Genomic DNA, 18678 nt, shown 5'->3' with positions numbered 1-18678 from the left:
ACTTAACCCCCTTCCCCAAGCAAGCCCTAGCCCTGCAGCCATTGAAAAGCCACCCCTGCCTTATGGCCGGTCTGGGAGGGGGCCTGAGAGCTCCTCTAAAAGTGATGTGGTTCTGCCTGTGAAGCCTGTCCCTGATGACTATGAGTGCTGCCCGAAGCAAGGTAGACAAACAAACCTCAAAGTCTCGAGTGAAGTGCAGCTGGCCAGGTGTACATCGCTTTTCTACAGTTGTGAAGCACGTGCCTGGATGATCCAATGTGGGGGATGATTCTGGTGAGCAGGGCTTATCATGAGATGCTAACGCGTTAAAAGTAGGTTCCTGGTGTGCTGTGGTTGGAAACGCGGCCCACTGTTGACGGGTGGAGCAGACAATCTCAAACTGGTTTCATGACGGTATAAAACTGATTTTTGGCCTTGCCGCCATATTGTCCACTCACGCCCACTGCCAATGGGACTTGATGATTCCGCCCTTATTTTTGATCTGATGAAGTAAATGGGTTTTATAATCTGTCCGGGTTTACTAAATGCTTTTAAACTAATTTATTGCAGACATCATGTCACCGATTCTGTAGCTAAGTAAGCCCAGCAGTTATTTTATGATCTTACCCTTCTATCTGTTAACCTCTTAAGTCAACATGGCCCCACCTATTAAGTGTAATATGCTCCAAACTTGCTTTAATGGATTTGTCCCATTTCTACAGTTAAGACTTTAATTCCCAAAACCAAAAGCTATACTCCATAACACATGAACCATGAACTGGATATCCGCAACAACTGTTACGGGCAGGAGAGAGATGGAAAGATGGTTTTCCCTTTTCCCACCTCTCGACTGACTGAAGACAGATGTGTTTTATAACAAAAATGTTTGTACCCCCTAAGTGCTGTAACTCACAAGAACAGATAAATGGCAGGTTTTCTCATGTGTTTTTGAAAAAAGGATAAATGTTTGTTGCTGAGCACCTAAAATGTATATGCAATAGCACCCCCTCACACAGATACACATATACATGCATACACACAGACACACACATATAGACGCGCACACACAGACACACACATACAGATACACACACGGTCAAGAAAAGGCTATTACTAAAAAAGTAGCATGCACTAAGATCTTAAAAATCCAAAAATCCACAGTCACACTTGCTTCTTTCAAGATGAAGGCGTGAAACATGTCGTAGCTTCCCTTATATTCTATTTATTCCCCCATCGCTTGTTTGCTCTTAACGGCCGAAGGGCAGTATTTTTCTTTCTTTTAAACAAACAAATTTATCAATTTTTACAGACCCAAATTGAAATGAATTATTATGACACTACATTTCTAGTCAGCTTTGTCCTGTTTCTAGCCATTCAAAAGTGAAGTACATACATACTAGGAAATACCACAGTGCCTGCAAGAGTTTTTAATCATTTACATAGAAATTGGCACTTGTACAGTGCAATGTACAGGTCTGCTGTCATTTTGATGACTTATATTCTCTTGTTGAACTATAGATGGATGTGAATTATGTGGAAGAAATAAAATAAAAACAAAAGTAAAAATAAAAGAAAATTATAACATGGCTGTTTAATTTGCTGATATTTATTCCTAGAGATAGTCAATAGTCCCTCCTTGATCTCGAAAGGGTAACACTAGCTGTGAGTTTAATGGCTTCACTAGCATTTGTTCCATTCTTTCAAGTATGTTTAAGCCACATAATATCTGGAAGATTTAAGAGTTTCTTCAGTATGTGAAGTATTTACAGTAATTTTAGTGTAGTGGAAGTATTCAGGTTAGAAAACATACAAAATGTGCCTTAAAATCATATCAAACCCAATAGTGGAAGGAAAGTGGAGGAAGAGATATGTAAGCAAATCTATGAAGTGGGTAAAGGACAACGAGTATTAATTGTGGGAGATTTCAATTCTCCCCAGTAAATTGGGAAGAGGAGGTAGGGAAAGGGGAAAAGGGAATTAAGTTTTACACAGCATTCAGGATTCCAACTAGAGAGGAATCACTGTTGGATATAGTAATGAGAAACCAGAGCAGATAAAAGATGTAAGCATAGGGGAACATCTAGGCAAGAGAAAGCATACCTTCTTTAAAATTAGGTTTGAGAAAGGCATATGTAAAAATACAAAAATAAGTGTTTGGAAAAAAAGCTAACTTTGAGAGGATGAGAGAGGAGCCAAGGAAAATGAACTTCCAAACAGATTTGACAGATAGGAATACAACAGAAGTGGGAAATATTTAAAATGGTGATCAACAGAGTACAGTAGAAATATATGCTGCTAAAACAGTCAAACTTGCCAATATTGAATTACCCTGGATAAATAAAGAGATATGGGTAAATTCGAAATGAAAGATAAAAAAGTAACATAGACAATAAAGAGGATAACAAAAGGGAACACAACATCAGGAAAGAAGTTAAAAGAAAGAAGAGCAAAGAGGAACTGTGAAATAAATGATCAAGGAACATAAGTTAAATAGTAAAGTATTCTCCAGGCACATATACATATATATATATATATTTATATATATATATAAAACAAAAGAAAAATCATGATAGTGACAGTCACTAAGGGATGCACAAGACAAAGACAGAGGTAATGATAGCAAAATGACAGAAATAGTGAATCATTATTTTGCCTCAATATTTACCAAGGAGACTAACAATATGGAAATGACATTAGCAGAAAAAGATAGAAAGGGGGAGATACCTAATAAACTAATCAAACCTAGAGAGGATAAAACCTTGGTCCAGAGAAGCTTGTGAGAGCCTCATCCAGGCAGTCTTCACTTGAGTAGTATGCTTGTAGCATTGCAAGCTTCCCATGAAGACTGCTATGAAAATCCCACCCACCCCCACAACACCAGGACCAAACCACCTTGCTATAGTCACCTAGCCACGCATCACAACCGCAGCATTTCATCTTCATCAAGGCAGTTCATTCCACTCACCAGGGTCAATGGGAGATCCAACTAAGTAGTGGTCATGACAATGAATAGTTCACATAAACTCATTCTTTCAATCATTTTTTTCTTTGTTCTTTCATGAGATGTGGGTGTCACTGGCAAGGCCAGCATTTGTTGTTCATCCCTAATTGCCCTTTTCAGAGAGCAGTTAAGAGTCAACCGCATCTGGAATCACATGTAGGCCAGACCAGATAAGGATGGCAGGTTTCCTTCATTAAAGGACATTAGTGAACCAGATTTCTTTTCTAACGACAATCGATAATACTCTCATGGTCACCCGTGCAGAGATAAACTTTCAATTGCAGATAGTTTAAATGAAATTTAAATTCCACCAGCTGCCTTGGTGGGATTTGAACCTGCGCCCCCAAGGCTTTAGCCTGGGCTGTAAGGTTATTAGAGCAGTGACATTACCACTATGCCACTGTCTCCCCCAAAATAAAGTACACCAATGGAGCAGTCACAATGTTCTAAGTGCCCAGTGAATCCCTTCAGACAACTAAGACCTTTTCTTCACATGTTTTCTTTCATTTCTACAAGGTGGTCCCTTGTGCATTCAGCAGAGCCAGAGATAGGCTGCTTATTCGCCTACTTTGACACACAAGGTGCTTGTGGCAGATGTCCTTTGGCTTTTGGAGCCCCACCAAAGACTGATTCACCTGCACCTGTGCAGGGGCAGACTCGGCTCAGTATCTGTGCCCTCCGATGGGGACTCTCCACAGCTGTCCCTGTCTTCAGCACCTGCTCCTGCTCACATGTGATGTGCTCCTCAGCGTCCTATCTAACTGAGACGTTGGATCCACTGAGGTCATGTCACTCAGAGCACTGGCCCTCCTGTGAGGACTCCATATGGAGAATTTTCTCCCCGTCGGGCGGGCTGGGCGGGACGGCGATCGGCTGCGCGCCGCCATTTTATGTGGGCGGGCCAATTATGGCCCGTCCAGTGTGACGTGCACCCAGAAGCACTCAGCGCTACCTGTGCAGGTGGGGGGAGGAGGGAGAGATGGGGCCTGCGCGCCAAAGAATGCAGAAATCTCCCTGAGGCACGGAGCTGCCTCCAGGAGATTGATTTGATTGTGAAACATTGAAAAAAAGAATTTAAAAAATTATTTACACGTTCCCCCCATGTGATGGTGTCACATGAGCTGGGACATGTCTATGAATTTTAATAAAATTTTTTATTAAAGTTATAAACCCTTCATGAAACCTCATCCCGCCCGTGGATGAGGTTCCATGAAAATGCGAAGGCCCCCTTGGCTCTTTGCCTGCCCGTCAACCTTAAGGTTGGACGAGCAGCCCTGACAAGTACTTCAATTAGTTGATAAATGGCCTTAATAGGCCTTTGACAGTATGACAGGCATGTAGCCTCCTCCGGCACGCGCCTGCGGAACTGACGATCAGTATGACGTACGGTGACATCGGGACGCACACCCAACGTCACCGCGTGTCATTTTACGCATTGGCATGTGAGGCCCGCCCCTGCACGCCGACCAGAAGATTCTGTCCCATGGGTTCATCTCTCACCTCCTATGCTGGCTCCGGCAATGCACTTGTGGGAGATGAAAGACATGAGTTAGCGGTAGACATAGGTAAAGTGGGGTTACAAGTTAGCATAGTGTGGATCAAGATATTTAATGTTTTGATGACATTGATTTAACATGAGTGACAGGTAAGCACCAAGTCACAGTGTGCCATCTGTTGCTGTCACCAAAGCCTGGATTTTCACTCCCGAGGCTGGTGTGCACAGTTGAGAAATCTCCAACTTAGTGCCAAATCATGACAACACCAGCCATCTCCTTGGGCCCTTATAGCCCCTCTGCCAACTTAGAACCAATTCATGCCAACTGCTGCCCCCCACCCACCACCCTTTGCACTTACCTCCATGTGAACTCACTCAATATCCACCATGAGCAGATCTCAGGAGCCATGCTGAACTTAAGTTCTAAATATTTATTGCAGACTTCACTATATACAAAAAACATTCTCATTCATGAAAGCCCACGAATTCCCTCAAATTCCCTCAAGTACTTTATCTCTTATAACAACAAACATTTGTATTAATGACAGCACAGCAAATAGAGTTAATCCTTTAATAACCTCTTGGAGCTATCAATCAAACCATGAACTTACAGTGCCCCACTGAGGTAATGATAGATTGTGGAAAGCAGTTGAGCAGTAATAATGCAATAATGATAGCACTTAGGGTTATGTAAACAAACAATTATTGAAATTGCAAGCACATTCTTTTCAACTCACAGACACAGGCAGGCCATTTAAAAAGCTTGACAGGCTGACAGGTCCACAGATTTTATTCGGCCTTCATGAGCATTTATGTCAACTCTAAAAATTTGTAACTCACACACAATGGGATAAGACCCTTGCCCCAGTGAAAATGGGGGCTGTTTGAACTCAGCGCCGGGTTCAAATGGTCCTGCTGGTTTGGGTGAGTCACATTTTGCCCCCGTTCCCCTACCAGCAAAAATAGGATGTTTGAAATGGTGGTGGAGCTTTCAGACCCAGTTTCCCAGCACCATTTTGGATACACCATGGAGTCTCCAGAACTCTGCAAAAATTTAGGTCCCCAATTTCTGGACCACACCCATCTCTCTATAGGCAACAGCTTCAGCTGCTGCCACCCTACTGATCTCCAGGAATTCCTCTTTCATTGAGGTCAGGGTGGCCATGACCGCAGCTCCACCCCTGGATTCTCTGTCTCTCTCTGGAGTTGTGGCTCCTCTTCTCCTGCAGTGAGAAAAGGCCACAAATTAGGAGTGTGAGGAGTGAACTGATTGCTGTGGATGGAGGGTAGGTTTGAGGATGGTGACTGTGAGGAATGAGTGCAAGAGGGCAGTAGGATAAGGGTTAGTTTGAGTGTTGTCTGTTGAGATGGAGATTTGAGGAGGAGACTGGAGAGAAAGGAATGTGTGTGACAACAAGGGGTGTCAGTCGGAGGAGTTCTGTGCACGAGAATGCTCAAGAGGTGAGAATGATAACTGATGGCTGTGAGTTGCAGGACACTCACCTTGCTGGACCGCATGAGGCTGTTAAACCTTTTCTGGCACTGGATCCAGGTCATTGGCACCAACCTTTAGCTGCAGCCTCTGACTTGGAGTCACATCTGCTTGGTGAGGCTGGGGAGGCCTCCACCTGCCACCCTCGGGGAAAAGGATTTCTCTTTGTGCCATCACCTCCAGGGATCAGTCTGAAAACTGGTGGGCCAGCCTTTCCACATCTTTCATCCGACCGAGGCTCTTTTCTCCTTCCCACTGATTTGAATGCTGCAATCTCTGCTACTATTTTGAGTCTAGCCAGGATCCCTATAAATAGAAATCCTTTTTTAAAAGAAATTCTTCAATTTATATAGCAGCAAGTTATACCTCCCAGAAATGCCTCAAAATGCTTCACACATCTTATCAGTTACTACATTTTGAAGTAATTCATTATGTCAGAAATATTGCTCCCATCTTTATCTTGAAGAGGACAATTTTAATGAACTAGTCAGAGATCTGAGATCTAGCAACAGAAGATAAGTACTGATATGATAATTGAAGAATAACTCGGGTCAATTAATACATTCATAAGTCTGTAATTATTACAAGGGGTATGTTAGTAATTGTTAGTAATAATGTGTATTCTTCCATTTGCAACTTTCAAGGAATATTTAAGTAAACTGCCAAAGATATTATACTAAGCATAAATTAGTCATGTGGAATATGTGACTCAAGGATTTGGCTGCAGAGTACAATAAATAATTACATAAATAGAAGATTAAAGGCTGGACATTCTGGTAACTGTTCAAGTTATGAGATTAAATAAACTAAAGGAAAGAAGTTCACCTTTTAAAAGATACCTGGATTTTTTAAGAGGCTGAAGTAATGTGAAACCAGTTGTGTTGTGCCTGGGTCATTGTGCCAAACCTGTGATTGGTCAAAAAATAAGTTGTTATAGACAGGGAGATAACTTTCACCCTTTTCCTCACCTCCAGGCCAACTGCATCAGGATGTACATTTGAGGAGTGTTTAAACCTTTTTGAGCACTGTGACTTTAAGGAACAGACATAAGCAAGTTTTCTCATAAGTTTAATGCAAAAGAAAGGAGAAACTTTATGTTCATAACACTTGAAATTAAACTACAACAAACACCCACTCCCCAAACATGCAGACACACAGACACACAAGAAAAGATGATTTTTAGAGATGTAACATGCACCTAGATTACTAACAGAATAACATGAAACAAGCTACTTATTTTTAATCAGTCCTTTAAGATGGTGGTGGAAAAGCATTGTAAGCCTGAAGGATTCTCTTTCTTGGTTCTTTGAAGGCAAGGGAAGGTTGAAAGTTTCTGGCTTTTCCAGAAGAAATTGTGCAAAGAAGGAATATAATCTTGCAAATAAAGCAAATTAACCCCTTTCACTGCCTGAGATGACTTTTAGAGGCAAGTTTCTTTCCTCCTTTGCTGGGTGTGAACTCCCTGTGCTGTTGGTCCCAAACTGCCTTGCTGGGTTCCCTTGTGGATTAATAAGGTATTGGCCTCTCTCCAGCTAGTTTTGGTCATGTGATGGCAGTATCGAAGAATCCAATTGTCCACACAATGGGTTGGAGTTGATGTATTTGAAACACAATATGAGGATGATTGATATCCCATCAACATTCCAGTTGGCCATCCTCACTAAATGGCTTTACTTGAAGTCCCAAATTCATGGCACTGACAAGTTTAGTAGCCATTGTCCTCTCAATCTCTTCCATTGAAATGGTGAGAGATAGTCAATTTGCACTTGGAAAACTCATTTGCATTTTTAAGTAACTTCCTAGGCATATTATCTCTGTCTGCTCAGAAACCACAAACAAAGTCACCTGACTTTCCAGGATCCATTTTGTGAGGGTACTGTGTCAATCATTCCATGTTGCTTTCCTTTTAACAGTACAGTGTCCACTGCCCAATTATCTTTACGGGCGTGACATGACCATCACAAAGTGACATTTGGAGATAAGAGAGTGAAGCCTATGCATTGTGATCATTCCACTGCATTCTCAAGCACAGGGACAAAGATAAACTGAACAATATTAAAAAGGAGGTGTTTCAAAGGAAGAGAAATAACCTTTTGCACTAGCTCTCAAAAGCCTGCACCCAAGGCGGAGTATGGCTATCTCTTCAGATGTCATGGGAATGAGTGCTCTCAGCACCTTTACTAACTCTGATCCACAGACACCATTGCTGTCTCCAATGCTGTTCTTTGAGGGAAACTGCAAAAGGAAAGAAACAATACAGAACCTTTCACATCCTCAGGATATCTCAAAGTGATTCAAGGCCAATGAAATGCTTTTGAAGTATAGTCACTGTTACAACTAATTTTCACCCAGCAATGTCCCACAAATACTTAACTAAATAAACAATCAGTTGATCAGTTTAGATGGTGGTGATTGATGAATAAATGTGAGCCAGGGCACCAGGAAGATTTCCCTGATCTCCTTTGGATGGTGCCATGGTATTTTTGATATCCACTTGAACAGGCAGACAGGGTATCGGGTTAATTTTGCATCTGTTTAAATCACTCCTCCAGTCCTGCACTGAAATCTCAGCCTAGATGCTTGTCATGCAGCAAGGCTTGAATCTATGATTTATTTAAAAAATAAGGTTCATTTTAAAAAATAATAATTTAATCTTTTCTATATAAGTGACCAAACTGTTTACTGGTTTCGTTTTTAAATGATGTGGCATTTAATAAGGATCCTAACTCTTGTTAAAGTGTCAACCCATGGGTTATCCCCAGCTGCCATTATTCACATTAGCCCTGAAAATGAATGTTACCACGTACTTTACTGTTGTGCAATCAGTCCGAAGGTGGTGGTGGTGGTGTAGTGGTATTATCACTAGACTAGTAATCCAGAGACTCAGGGTAAACCTCTGGTAGGAGCCTGGGTTCAAATCCCACCACAGCAGATGGTGGAGTTTGAATTCAATAAAGATCTGGAATTAAAAGTCTGATGATGGAACCATTGTTGATTGTTGTAAATACCCATCTGGTTCACTAATGTCCTTGCCTGGCCTACATGTGACTTCAGAGCAATCAGTCCATCAGGCAGTGGTCAGCACGTAACGTCCTAGAGGCCCTGAGGGAAAAGGAGAGGGTGGACCCTGTGGGATGGTTCCCCGAGCAGACTGTCAAAGTCATTTGGCAGAATGCCTCATCGCCAGAACTTTCCAACAAGCACCAAGACGTAGCTTGGCTGGTGGTGAGAAAGGCCCTCCCCGTCAGATCCTTCCTACACGCCAGGAGTCTCACCCCCTCTGCACGTTGCCCTCGAGGTGGCTGTGGTGGGGAAGAGACCGTTGTTCACCTCCTTGTGGATTGTGCCTTTGCAAAGAAAGTCTGGAGAGAGATGCAGTGGTTGCTGTCGAGGTTCATCCCGAGCAGTTCTGTGACACAGGACTCTGTGCTCTACGGGCTGTTCCCAGGGACACACACCGAGACAAACATCGACTGCAGCTGGAGGATCATCAACTCGGTGAAAGACGCGCTTTGGTCTGCCCGAAACTTGTTGGTCTTCCAGCACAAAGAGTTGTCCCCGACCGATTGTTGCGGACTGGCACAATCCAAAGTCCAGGACTACGTGCTGAGGGACGCACTAAAGCTTGGGGCAGCTGCCGCAAAGGCGCAATGGGGAAGGGTCGCTGTCTAAGACCTTTCTACCACAGCGCACCGAGAGACTGGGAACTGTTTAGAGCCCCTCGGGCTGTACAGATCAAAATGAAAGGCTGTAAATGACTGTAATATTGTTTGGACTGATGCACCTGGTGATACATTTTGTAAAAGTTTAACCTGGATTGTACCCTTGTAATGTTGTTTTTGAAATGGTTTTGAATGTGATTGAAGATTTTTTATGAATAAAGTATATTTTTACAAAAAAAAAAAAAATCACAGCCAGAAGAGGTTACTGCATAACAAAACAACGGGACATTGAGGCCAATTCTAGCAATCATTGTGCCACTCACAGGATAAATTACCTGGGTAATAATAGAAGCCTGGCCAAAAAAACTTGCCTTATTTAAAACTTTCCCCCATGGGTAATAGCTGAAATGAAGAATGCCAAATACCACAAAAAGGAGGGGAATCAATGAAAGTTATTGCTCTACACTGTGATATGCTGAGCCTTCCTACATAAACTCCTCATTATATGTGGCCCATCAGGACTTTACATATAAATGTAGCGAATGATAGGACAATTCTACTCTGGAGCAACTACTTACGGCAATGTGTAACGAATGTTAACTCCAAATACAGGTTACAGATATGAGAGTAGCAGGTAATCACCTTGATAAAAAGAGAGCCAGGTCATCACATTGTATTCTGATGCACTCCTTTGCTCATCTGACTTTGCTATTTATCAATCCTTGTTTCTCCTCAAGAAGTTCACTGTAATACCATGATAAATTGCTATGTTGGCAAGGATACAAGCCAAAATTCATGTTAGATGTACCTTATTGTAATCCGACTGCTGAGAAATATGAACATCTGGATGTCGTTTTTGAAGATGCCAAAGGTGCAAACTGGGACAACATCAGTTGTGCTCTGACCCTCATTCTTCTCTCTGTTGCTCAGTTTGAAAGGATTTGGTACTGACCACAAGTTGTTATTTTAGATCTTGGGCTCTTGTCACTTGACAAAAAGAGAGCTATATTATTTAAAACAGCAAAAAGTAGCCACAGAAGGCGAACAGTCATAAATGATGGATAAAAATGTAGCAGGTGTTAAAATATCTAAGTTGTATAAAATGGGTCAATATGTACAGGAAAAAAATCAATACATCAAATATTTAAGACTGACAGAATAAAATGCCTTGAGGTTTAGAATTTGCATGAGTCAGACTGAAATTTTGAGACTAAAACAAACATCATACAATCAACACAGAAATACCATTTTGACCACAAGTTTTTATAAACTGAATTTTCAACTTTATGCATCTAGATTAAATTACAAGTAATGTTTGGAGTAACATCAATCTATAAACACCAATGTGTCATAGCAAAGTGCAACGACATATTAAATTCGCTATTGAAATAAATATCTTCTGTGCATCAAGAATTTTTTATAAGCATTCCTAATTTCATATTTCACAGAACATCCTTCTGGTGGATGCAATTTTAATGAAAGCACACTCTGGGTGTAAAATTAGACATTCATCTAGGTCCCAATAGACTGAATCATGATATACTTCAGCATTAACATCAGTCTCATTTGAATTCAGTGTGCATGTTCCAGAGTACAGCTTCCTGTATCAAAGACTAAAATTATTCAGGTTCTTACTGAATTGTTGTATCGAATCTCTGCACAACAGGAGAATACAGCCTATTAGTAGCAAGTATGGACTTGGCAGTTTGAATGCCGTGTTAGGTAATTCAAATGGAGTTGTAGGGACCTTTTGTCACAGTTCTTGAGAAGATGTTGTTGCAGGCAATGAAAATGGAGCTGTTGTGAATTCCGCTCCGTCTTTCCAAGCAGTGTCTTTCATTTTGGGAACTATAATAGTCTGATTATGCGAGATTGAAAAGACATTTACAACCTAAGAGCACAGTCCAATGTTCCAACATCTAGCCAACTCCTGCCTGAACACTGATGAATACAAATATTCAGAACACACAAAGGCAGTCTTGTTCTCACCTTTTCTTCCATTGTGAATTCTGTTGATGATGCAGATAAAGACTCAACCAGTGGAAGGTAAAACATATACTGGAATAAATAATATTTGAAAGCCTGGAAAATAACAAATGAGGTAAGTCATGGACTGGAAGAAAATCAAAGCTTTATAGTTCCCTAATTCAAACAAAACCATAAATACCTATCAAGGATGGGAAGTTTCAGGCAGATGATATGGTTAAGGGTGCATAAAATATTTTGATCTTTAATTGTTTGATCCACAAAATGGAGGAATTTGGGATGTCGAAGGAGCTCTGTTCACTGTTTGTGTATTAGTTGAGGTGTAGGTAATAATAGAAGCCTGGCCAAAAATTTGCTTTAGTTAAAACTTGCCCCATGGTTAATAGCTGAACTGAAGAATTCCAAATGCCACAGAAAGGAAGTGACCTACACTTGAGGCTCTCAGATGCTCTGAAAGAACAGGTGTCAACTGTAAGTTCACCAGTCATAGCTTCATCTGAAAAAACAGGTAAAGCAAAAGTAAAGATTGACCAGTTGTTTCAAATACAAAAATACAAAGATGTCATCCCTACTTATCAGTGAAAGAATGCCAGTCATTCAGTTAATTTTCCAATTGCCTAAAAGGAACTCAACTCCTGCTAAAATAAAAAGATTATAGTGAAAGTCAGAACAATAATCTTGCATTGCTTAACATCTAAGGAATGTGCCTTGAATGATGTGTAGAAAGTGATCCGTCAGGTTGTAAAGCCATTAATCTGGTTCTGCACACTGATGAAATGCAGCTCAGCAGCAGAGTCTCGGGACTGTATTCTTTTCTGTAAAGCATCCTGCTAATTATAGCTTTAAGTCAGAATCTAAAGAGGCAAATAAAATAAACTCTTCATATTAAAGTCAAATAGAGTGAGGTTCACTGTGTTTTTACATTGCGTTCTCTCTTATTTGAAATTGGTGTTTAAAAGGATAAGCAAATCCGCATGAAAAATGAAGCAATATTTTCTGTTACTGAAATTGTTTCTTTCTGAGTCTCAAACAATTTGTCTGTAAAGTTCTGAAATAGCAAAATTCCTGATATTTTTTTCAATTGCAATGATCCCAATGGGCCGCTATTACAAATTGCTCTATTAAATTCATAAATTACACAGAATGGCTAAATTGAAACCAGGTCAAGCTGTACTTAGCATTCCTGAAACATCATTCCTCTTTTTAAAAAAAAATCAATCCCGTTTGCTTTAACAATTATTTTGAGGCCCAGCTAGGCCATGTATAGTGTTTGCCTTTAGGTTGCTGTTGCTGGTCTGCTTCTAGTCTCTGCCAGTACAGTCAGCAGGAAGTCAAGCAGAGAATTCTGAGGCCTTCTTCAGGGCAGAGATAGGCCGAGGCTCCACTCAATCTTGATGGAACAGCAAGGTCAAAGCTCACTCACATGGGCGATCATGGGTAAGAATGCATATAAACCCACAGTGTGACAACATATTGGATGGGCATGTACTTGTGACATGTTCAGAAACCTACATCTGCTGGACCACTTGTTTACCATATTCAACACACAAGGAGCTGTTCATCTCCGAAAGCATCAGTCAGCTTCAGGAATATTTGGATCTTTGTTGCATTTTCATAGTTTTCATCATTAAAACTAAGAAGAATGTTCAGAGGAAAACCTAACACCTACTTCGCACATCAGAAATTAATTTTGTTTGTGGGTCAATAACTTTGTTCAATGGCCAATCCTACTTGGTTCAAGTTCCCACATACGAAATCACATCGGAAGACTTGTCTGAGTTATAGAACGCTTGTAATCCCTGATCATCTCTGAAAGATTTGGAGTGTTAAATCAAAGAAATAAAGATTACCTTAGAAGTTAAGTACTCTCTTTTTAAGAATTGTATTTTCAAGGATTATGTCCACACTATAATTTTCAATAAATCGAGGGTTTTTTTAATAAAAGAAACCTCTGAAGTTTCATGACTGTAATCTTATATCAGGCATGTTCTTATTTTAAAGCTGTGAAACAGATGGTTTAGTCATGAAGTAGTTCTAGTGTTCATTATTGCACATTGTTGCCTTACAGCTTCAGACCAGGGTGAGCGAGGAGGTAACCTCTCTTCAACTCCAAATTGACACGTGGAATGAGTATCTTCAGTTTCCCAAGCAAATTACCGGTCCATAGGGGAAAAACTGTTCCTTTTTTCACTGCGGCCCATGTAAATACAGCCTCCTGCTGGCAATGGGAGGACTGAAGTTTCAGGCAGTTAAAAATGCCATTGATGCTTAAAATATTTTGAGATTTAATTCTATGATGTACTAAGTGTGAAAGAATTTGGGCTGCCAAAGCAACTATGTTTGCCTAATACTTGTGGCATGTAATCAAAGGTTGTCTTAGTTAAGACATACCCACTTTTGAAGTTAGCCATACACTTACCAATTACTCTGGCATGAGAGAGGTGCAGTGTGGAACAGCTTCTGAAGGAAGAGGGTCAATAGACAAAAACATGACAAATCTGTAAATTTTAAATTGGGATTGGAAAGAAGAATCAAACACAGGGACTGGGATTCAACTCTGCCCTTTCTGAATAAACAAAAATTGCATGGGCTTAGTACAAGCTGTGACTATTACTTTTCTCAGTTAACAAAACTATTTATTGTTTGTCCTCTACATTTCCAAAGCTGAATTTGATTCACAAAGTCATTATTGGAATAGGGAAATAATTATTAATGTCAGACATTGTGCACAGTGTAAAGGACATTTCATCAGTGGCTCTCATTTTAATGTTGTTATACACTTTAAAGTTACTGTTGTCTATTTCAAATGATCATATAGAAAATTCTACTTTAAGTGTGGTAAATCTAATTCAGTTCAACACTGAATTGGGTTAAATAAATGTTCCATATATTATTTTCTGCACATTGCTGAAATAAATGCACTAATACCTCTATCCCCACACCCCTAAATTGGGTGTACTTCACCAGTGAGTGTTGAAAACTAAGTGTTACTGTATGTTAGATTTTTAAAAATGGAAAAAAGCATTTGATTGGCAGTCAGTGTTTACATATTACAAGATGTAACATGATGTGCATTTATGGAAAAGAAGGTGTTATATTTCTGCCCACAAGATGTCACCAAACTACAGGCTAATAAGCAAGATGATACCCATAAGAACAACTTAGGTTACACATATAGTAAAACTCTCTGGAGAAGTACATCCAATTTGTTGATGTGGAGGATTTTTTTTAACTGAATAGCTGCTGTCTGAGGGATTTCAGGGTTGATTTTCCAATGTATTTGTTCCAGCTACACCTATTTCCCAGGGAACAATGCGAGGAAAAAAGGGAGGGATGTCCCCTTGCCTAGTGGGTTAAACAGGGGGCCAGGTCAGCACATGGCAATGGATGTTGCAATGTAAAGTAAATATAAAAGAACAGAAAGGCTGTCACTGGAATCTGTGGGCAAAATTTAGCCCTTGGTGGGCGAGCGGGCCCCACCAGCTCGGCAGTGGGCGGGCAGCCGAACCCCGCTGCCAAAACAGGGCCCACCGCCATTTTGAGTGGGCCAATTAAGGCCCGCCCAGCGGCATCCCCGACAGGAAGTTCCTGTGCGGGGGGTGGAGGGATCCCCATCTGTCAAAGTGCGCGAAAGAGTGCACTGCTCCCTGAGGCAAAGTCCTGTCTCAGGGAGATTAGTGAGAGGTAAGTAAACTCTAAAAATAGATAAATATTAAAATTATTAACATGTCCCATCTCATGTGACAATGTCACATGAGATGGGACATGTTATTAAGAAACACATAAAATTTCTTAAATTTTTAAAAAACAGACATGAAACATCATCCCGCCAGTGGATGAAGTTTCATTAATAATCTGGAGTCCGCTGGGGCTCCTGGCCTGCCCGCCAGCCTTAAGCTTGGCCGGGCAGGGTGTTTAATAAGGCTAATTAGCCTGTCAATGGCTTTAATTGGCCATTGTCAGGTCGGCGGGTGGACAGCTGATTTCGTTGTCCGCCCGCCTTCATGAATATTTAAAGGGACCAGGATGACGTCGGGGGTTCCTCCCAACGTCATCCCACATAATTTTTCCCTCGGCAAGCGGGCCCTGCCCCCAAATCGCCGAGGGGAAAATCCTGCCCTGTGTCACAACTTCCTCCATTTCAGATGGACAACCCCTGCTGGTGGGGCCAAGATTGCAGGCACTTTGGCCAGGAATTTACATTTGCAAATTGGGATTGCCATCCTGCTGATGCGTAAAACCTGGTCATGAACCCGACTTCAGCATACCGGTTTCCTGTAATACAGCAGACAGGTAGGTGCTGAAATCGGCAGCCTAACCGCCATTCAAAAAAAAATCAACAGGCAATTGAGCTTGTTAACAAGTCAGTTGACCCAAAGCTATCCAGGCCATAATGCGGTTGGTGTGGACAGGTGGGTGAGAGTTGGGAATCTACTTTTTCACCAACTCTGGTGAAAAAGCGGGAAGGGAGGGGGATGCATCCTTTTGTGGGGGGGGGTGGGGTGTGCTGGGGCAGCAGTTGCTCTGTGCATATTGGGGCACCCCCCCACCCCCGACTAACATGAAACCCCCACCCTTGTGCCTTCCCAACTGGCCTCCAAAACTCACACCCCCAATCCCCTTGCATCTCTCCCCAGGGTGCTCGATCCTTCCCCACCTAAAAGGGCCCAAATTACCTGTCTCTGGGATCCATGCTTTCTTCTTCATGGGCCTCCTTACTGTCCCTGCAGCGCCCACTACTGGCCTCCAGCACTGATGGGACTGCTAGACAGCCAACCAATCAGACTGGCCAATACAGAGTAATGGTTACATTAATAAGACCATGATGACATCAATGATGTAAGAGTGACATCAGATGTCAGGTGACAAGGAGGCTCCAAGAGAGCCAGGTGCAGAACAGTCTGTGTCCTGAATACCATGTCCTTGCCCTGAGGTCTTTGTTAATAGTTCTTAATAAATTGTTTGAAGTTAAATTATATTGACTATCTCAAGTCTGTCATAGGAGAAGCAAAGCCTCATCAAGGTATGGTAAGCCAAGAAGACATGGCAACGGTAAAACCTCATTAAAGCTCGGCAACAACACTGAAACATGGTGGCAGCGCTGGAGGCAACAACCTAGCAAACTGAGGCCACAGGTCAGCGACACATGAGTGATGACCGGTGAGTGAATTGACTTCACAGCGACGAAGGTCAGAACCGAAAAGCACCGCAGTGAGGGGACATTGAGAGACACGCAATGTCGATAGTCACTGAGCAGCCACAATCCCTTCCACAACCTTTCCAACACTTCAAGGGTCTGCAGCAAGGGCAGTGATGAGAGCTCTGGAACAGACAGTTTGAAAGGTATCAAACGGCTTTGGGTTTACGAGGGAAAACTTAGAAATACCAGGTCCGTACACTTTTATATCTGTGCAAGCCAAAGCTGGTGATGCCCTCATGTGGCGAGGAATCAAGGAAGCTTCAGCATCATGCAACGTGGTTATGGGGCCTTTGATAAATACTTTGACCCCAAGAAGAATTTGGTTATGGAAAGAGCAAAATTTAATCAGAGTATCCAAAGGCTGGGCGAATCTAATGATTCCTTCAATAATGATTTATATTGGTCGGGTAGTACCTGCGCTTACAGAGCCTTAAAACAGGAATTGATTAGCGAGCTCATCATACTCGGCATGCTCAATGATATGTTATCTGATTTGTTACAATCCAAAGAGGATCTGACCTGAGAAGGCTGAGTGGATCACAAGGCAGGCCCAGTTGTGATGCCAGAATCAGCATGTAATTTAGGGCAACGTTGAGGCTCAGCAGGGGTCCATCCAGAGCATAGGCCGAAAGTCAGGAACCCCGCCCATCAAAAAGCCCACAAAAAAGCCTTCCAAAATCACCAAAGGTGCAGGCAGAGTTCTTCCATCTATATTCAAGTGCTCCAGATGCATTGCCGACAGACAACACCACCACAAAGATTGCCCAGTAGGTGGAGCTGAATACCTTCTCTCTGGCAGGACTGGTCATTTTAAACAGTTTTGCAAATCCAAAACATCATTTTAGGAAGGAAAGCTAGAAAATGTTCCCAACCATTTTGAGGTCCAAGAAATAGGAGATATATCTTTCCAACCTGATGATTTCCTAGGAGAAATCAAAGAAGCCATTCTGGTCTGTGGAGTTGGAAGTCGAAGGCTGCAGAGCAGGATTTAAACTCGACACCGGGGCAGGAGTCTCTGTCTTAACAGACAGATTGGACTGGATTCAAAATTGGCTTAAAGAAGTCAAAATCCAACCATTTGATGTAAAGCTACAAGACCCTGAAGGCACAGATCTCCAAATGAGGGATCAGTTGCTACTAACCTTAGGCATGAAGAAAAATAAATGAATGAAACACTTTATATCTCACAGAACCAGCCAATTAATCTGCTCAGCATGTCAGCATGTTTACGACTTGTGCCTGAATTTTCAGAATGGTAGGAGCTTGGCATCCCCTGATCCGAATAGTTGGCAGGAAACACATCCCTGTTGACTCTGACAAGCATTGATTGGCAAATGGTGGGCCTTCCACCCATCACCGGGAGGAAGTCCCACCTTGGAAAGCTGCGGGCCAATCAGATTGGCCGGCAGCTCTCCAGTCCCTTCAGGAACAGTGCTGTAGTGGCCAGAAGAGGCACTGCAGGGAGCTGCCAGGAACCGGAGGAGAGGCAATTGGCAGGTGTCCCAGGGCGGGGAGGGTAGGGAAGGCCTGGGGGTTCATGAGGGGGCGATCAGTGTCCTGGGGGATAGGCTGGGGTGGAGAGGGAGGTCCAGAGGTCACCAGACCTTAAGAAGAGGGTGCCCCCAGTCAGAAGGGGGCTTCTGATTGAGGCGCCCCCCACCATCCCACCCGAGATCGAACTCTGTTCATTTTCAGGTTTGCCCCCCAAGAACGCTGTTGGAGATTGAAGACTCGGTGACAGTGACTTGGAGGGGGGGAAGGGTAGGAATTGGAAAGAAACGGTAAATGGTAAAGGAGGTTTACAGATGTTAGAAAATGTAATTCTTTATCCAAAAAGTGCAACAGTTTGAGATTATGCTTTGG

Source organism: Cetorhinus maximus, chromosome 12 (assembly GCF_964194155.1).
Source record: "Cetorhinus maximus chromosome 12, sCetMax3.hap1.1, whole genome shotgun sequence".
NCBI classification, from domain to species: domain Eukaryota; kingdom Metazoa; phylum Chordata; class Chondrichthyes; order Lamniformes; family Cetorhinidae; genus Cetorhinus; species Cetorhinus maximus.
This window is presented reverse-complemented; position numbering follows the sequence as displayed.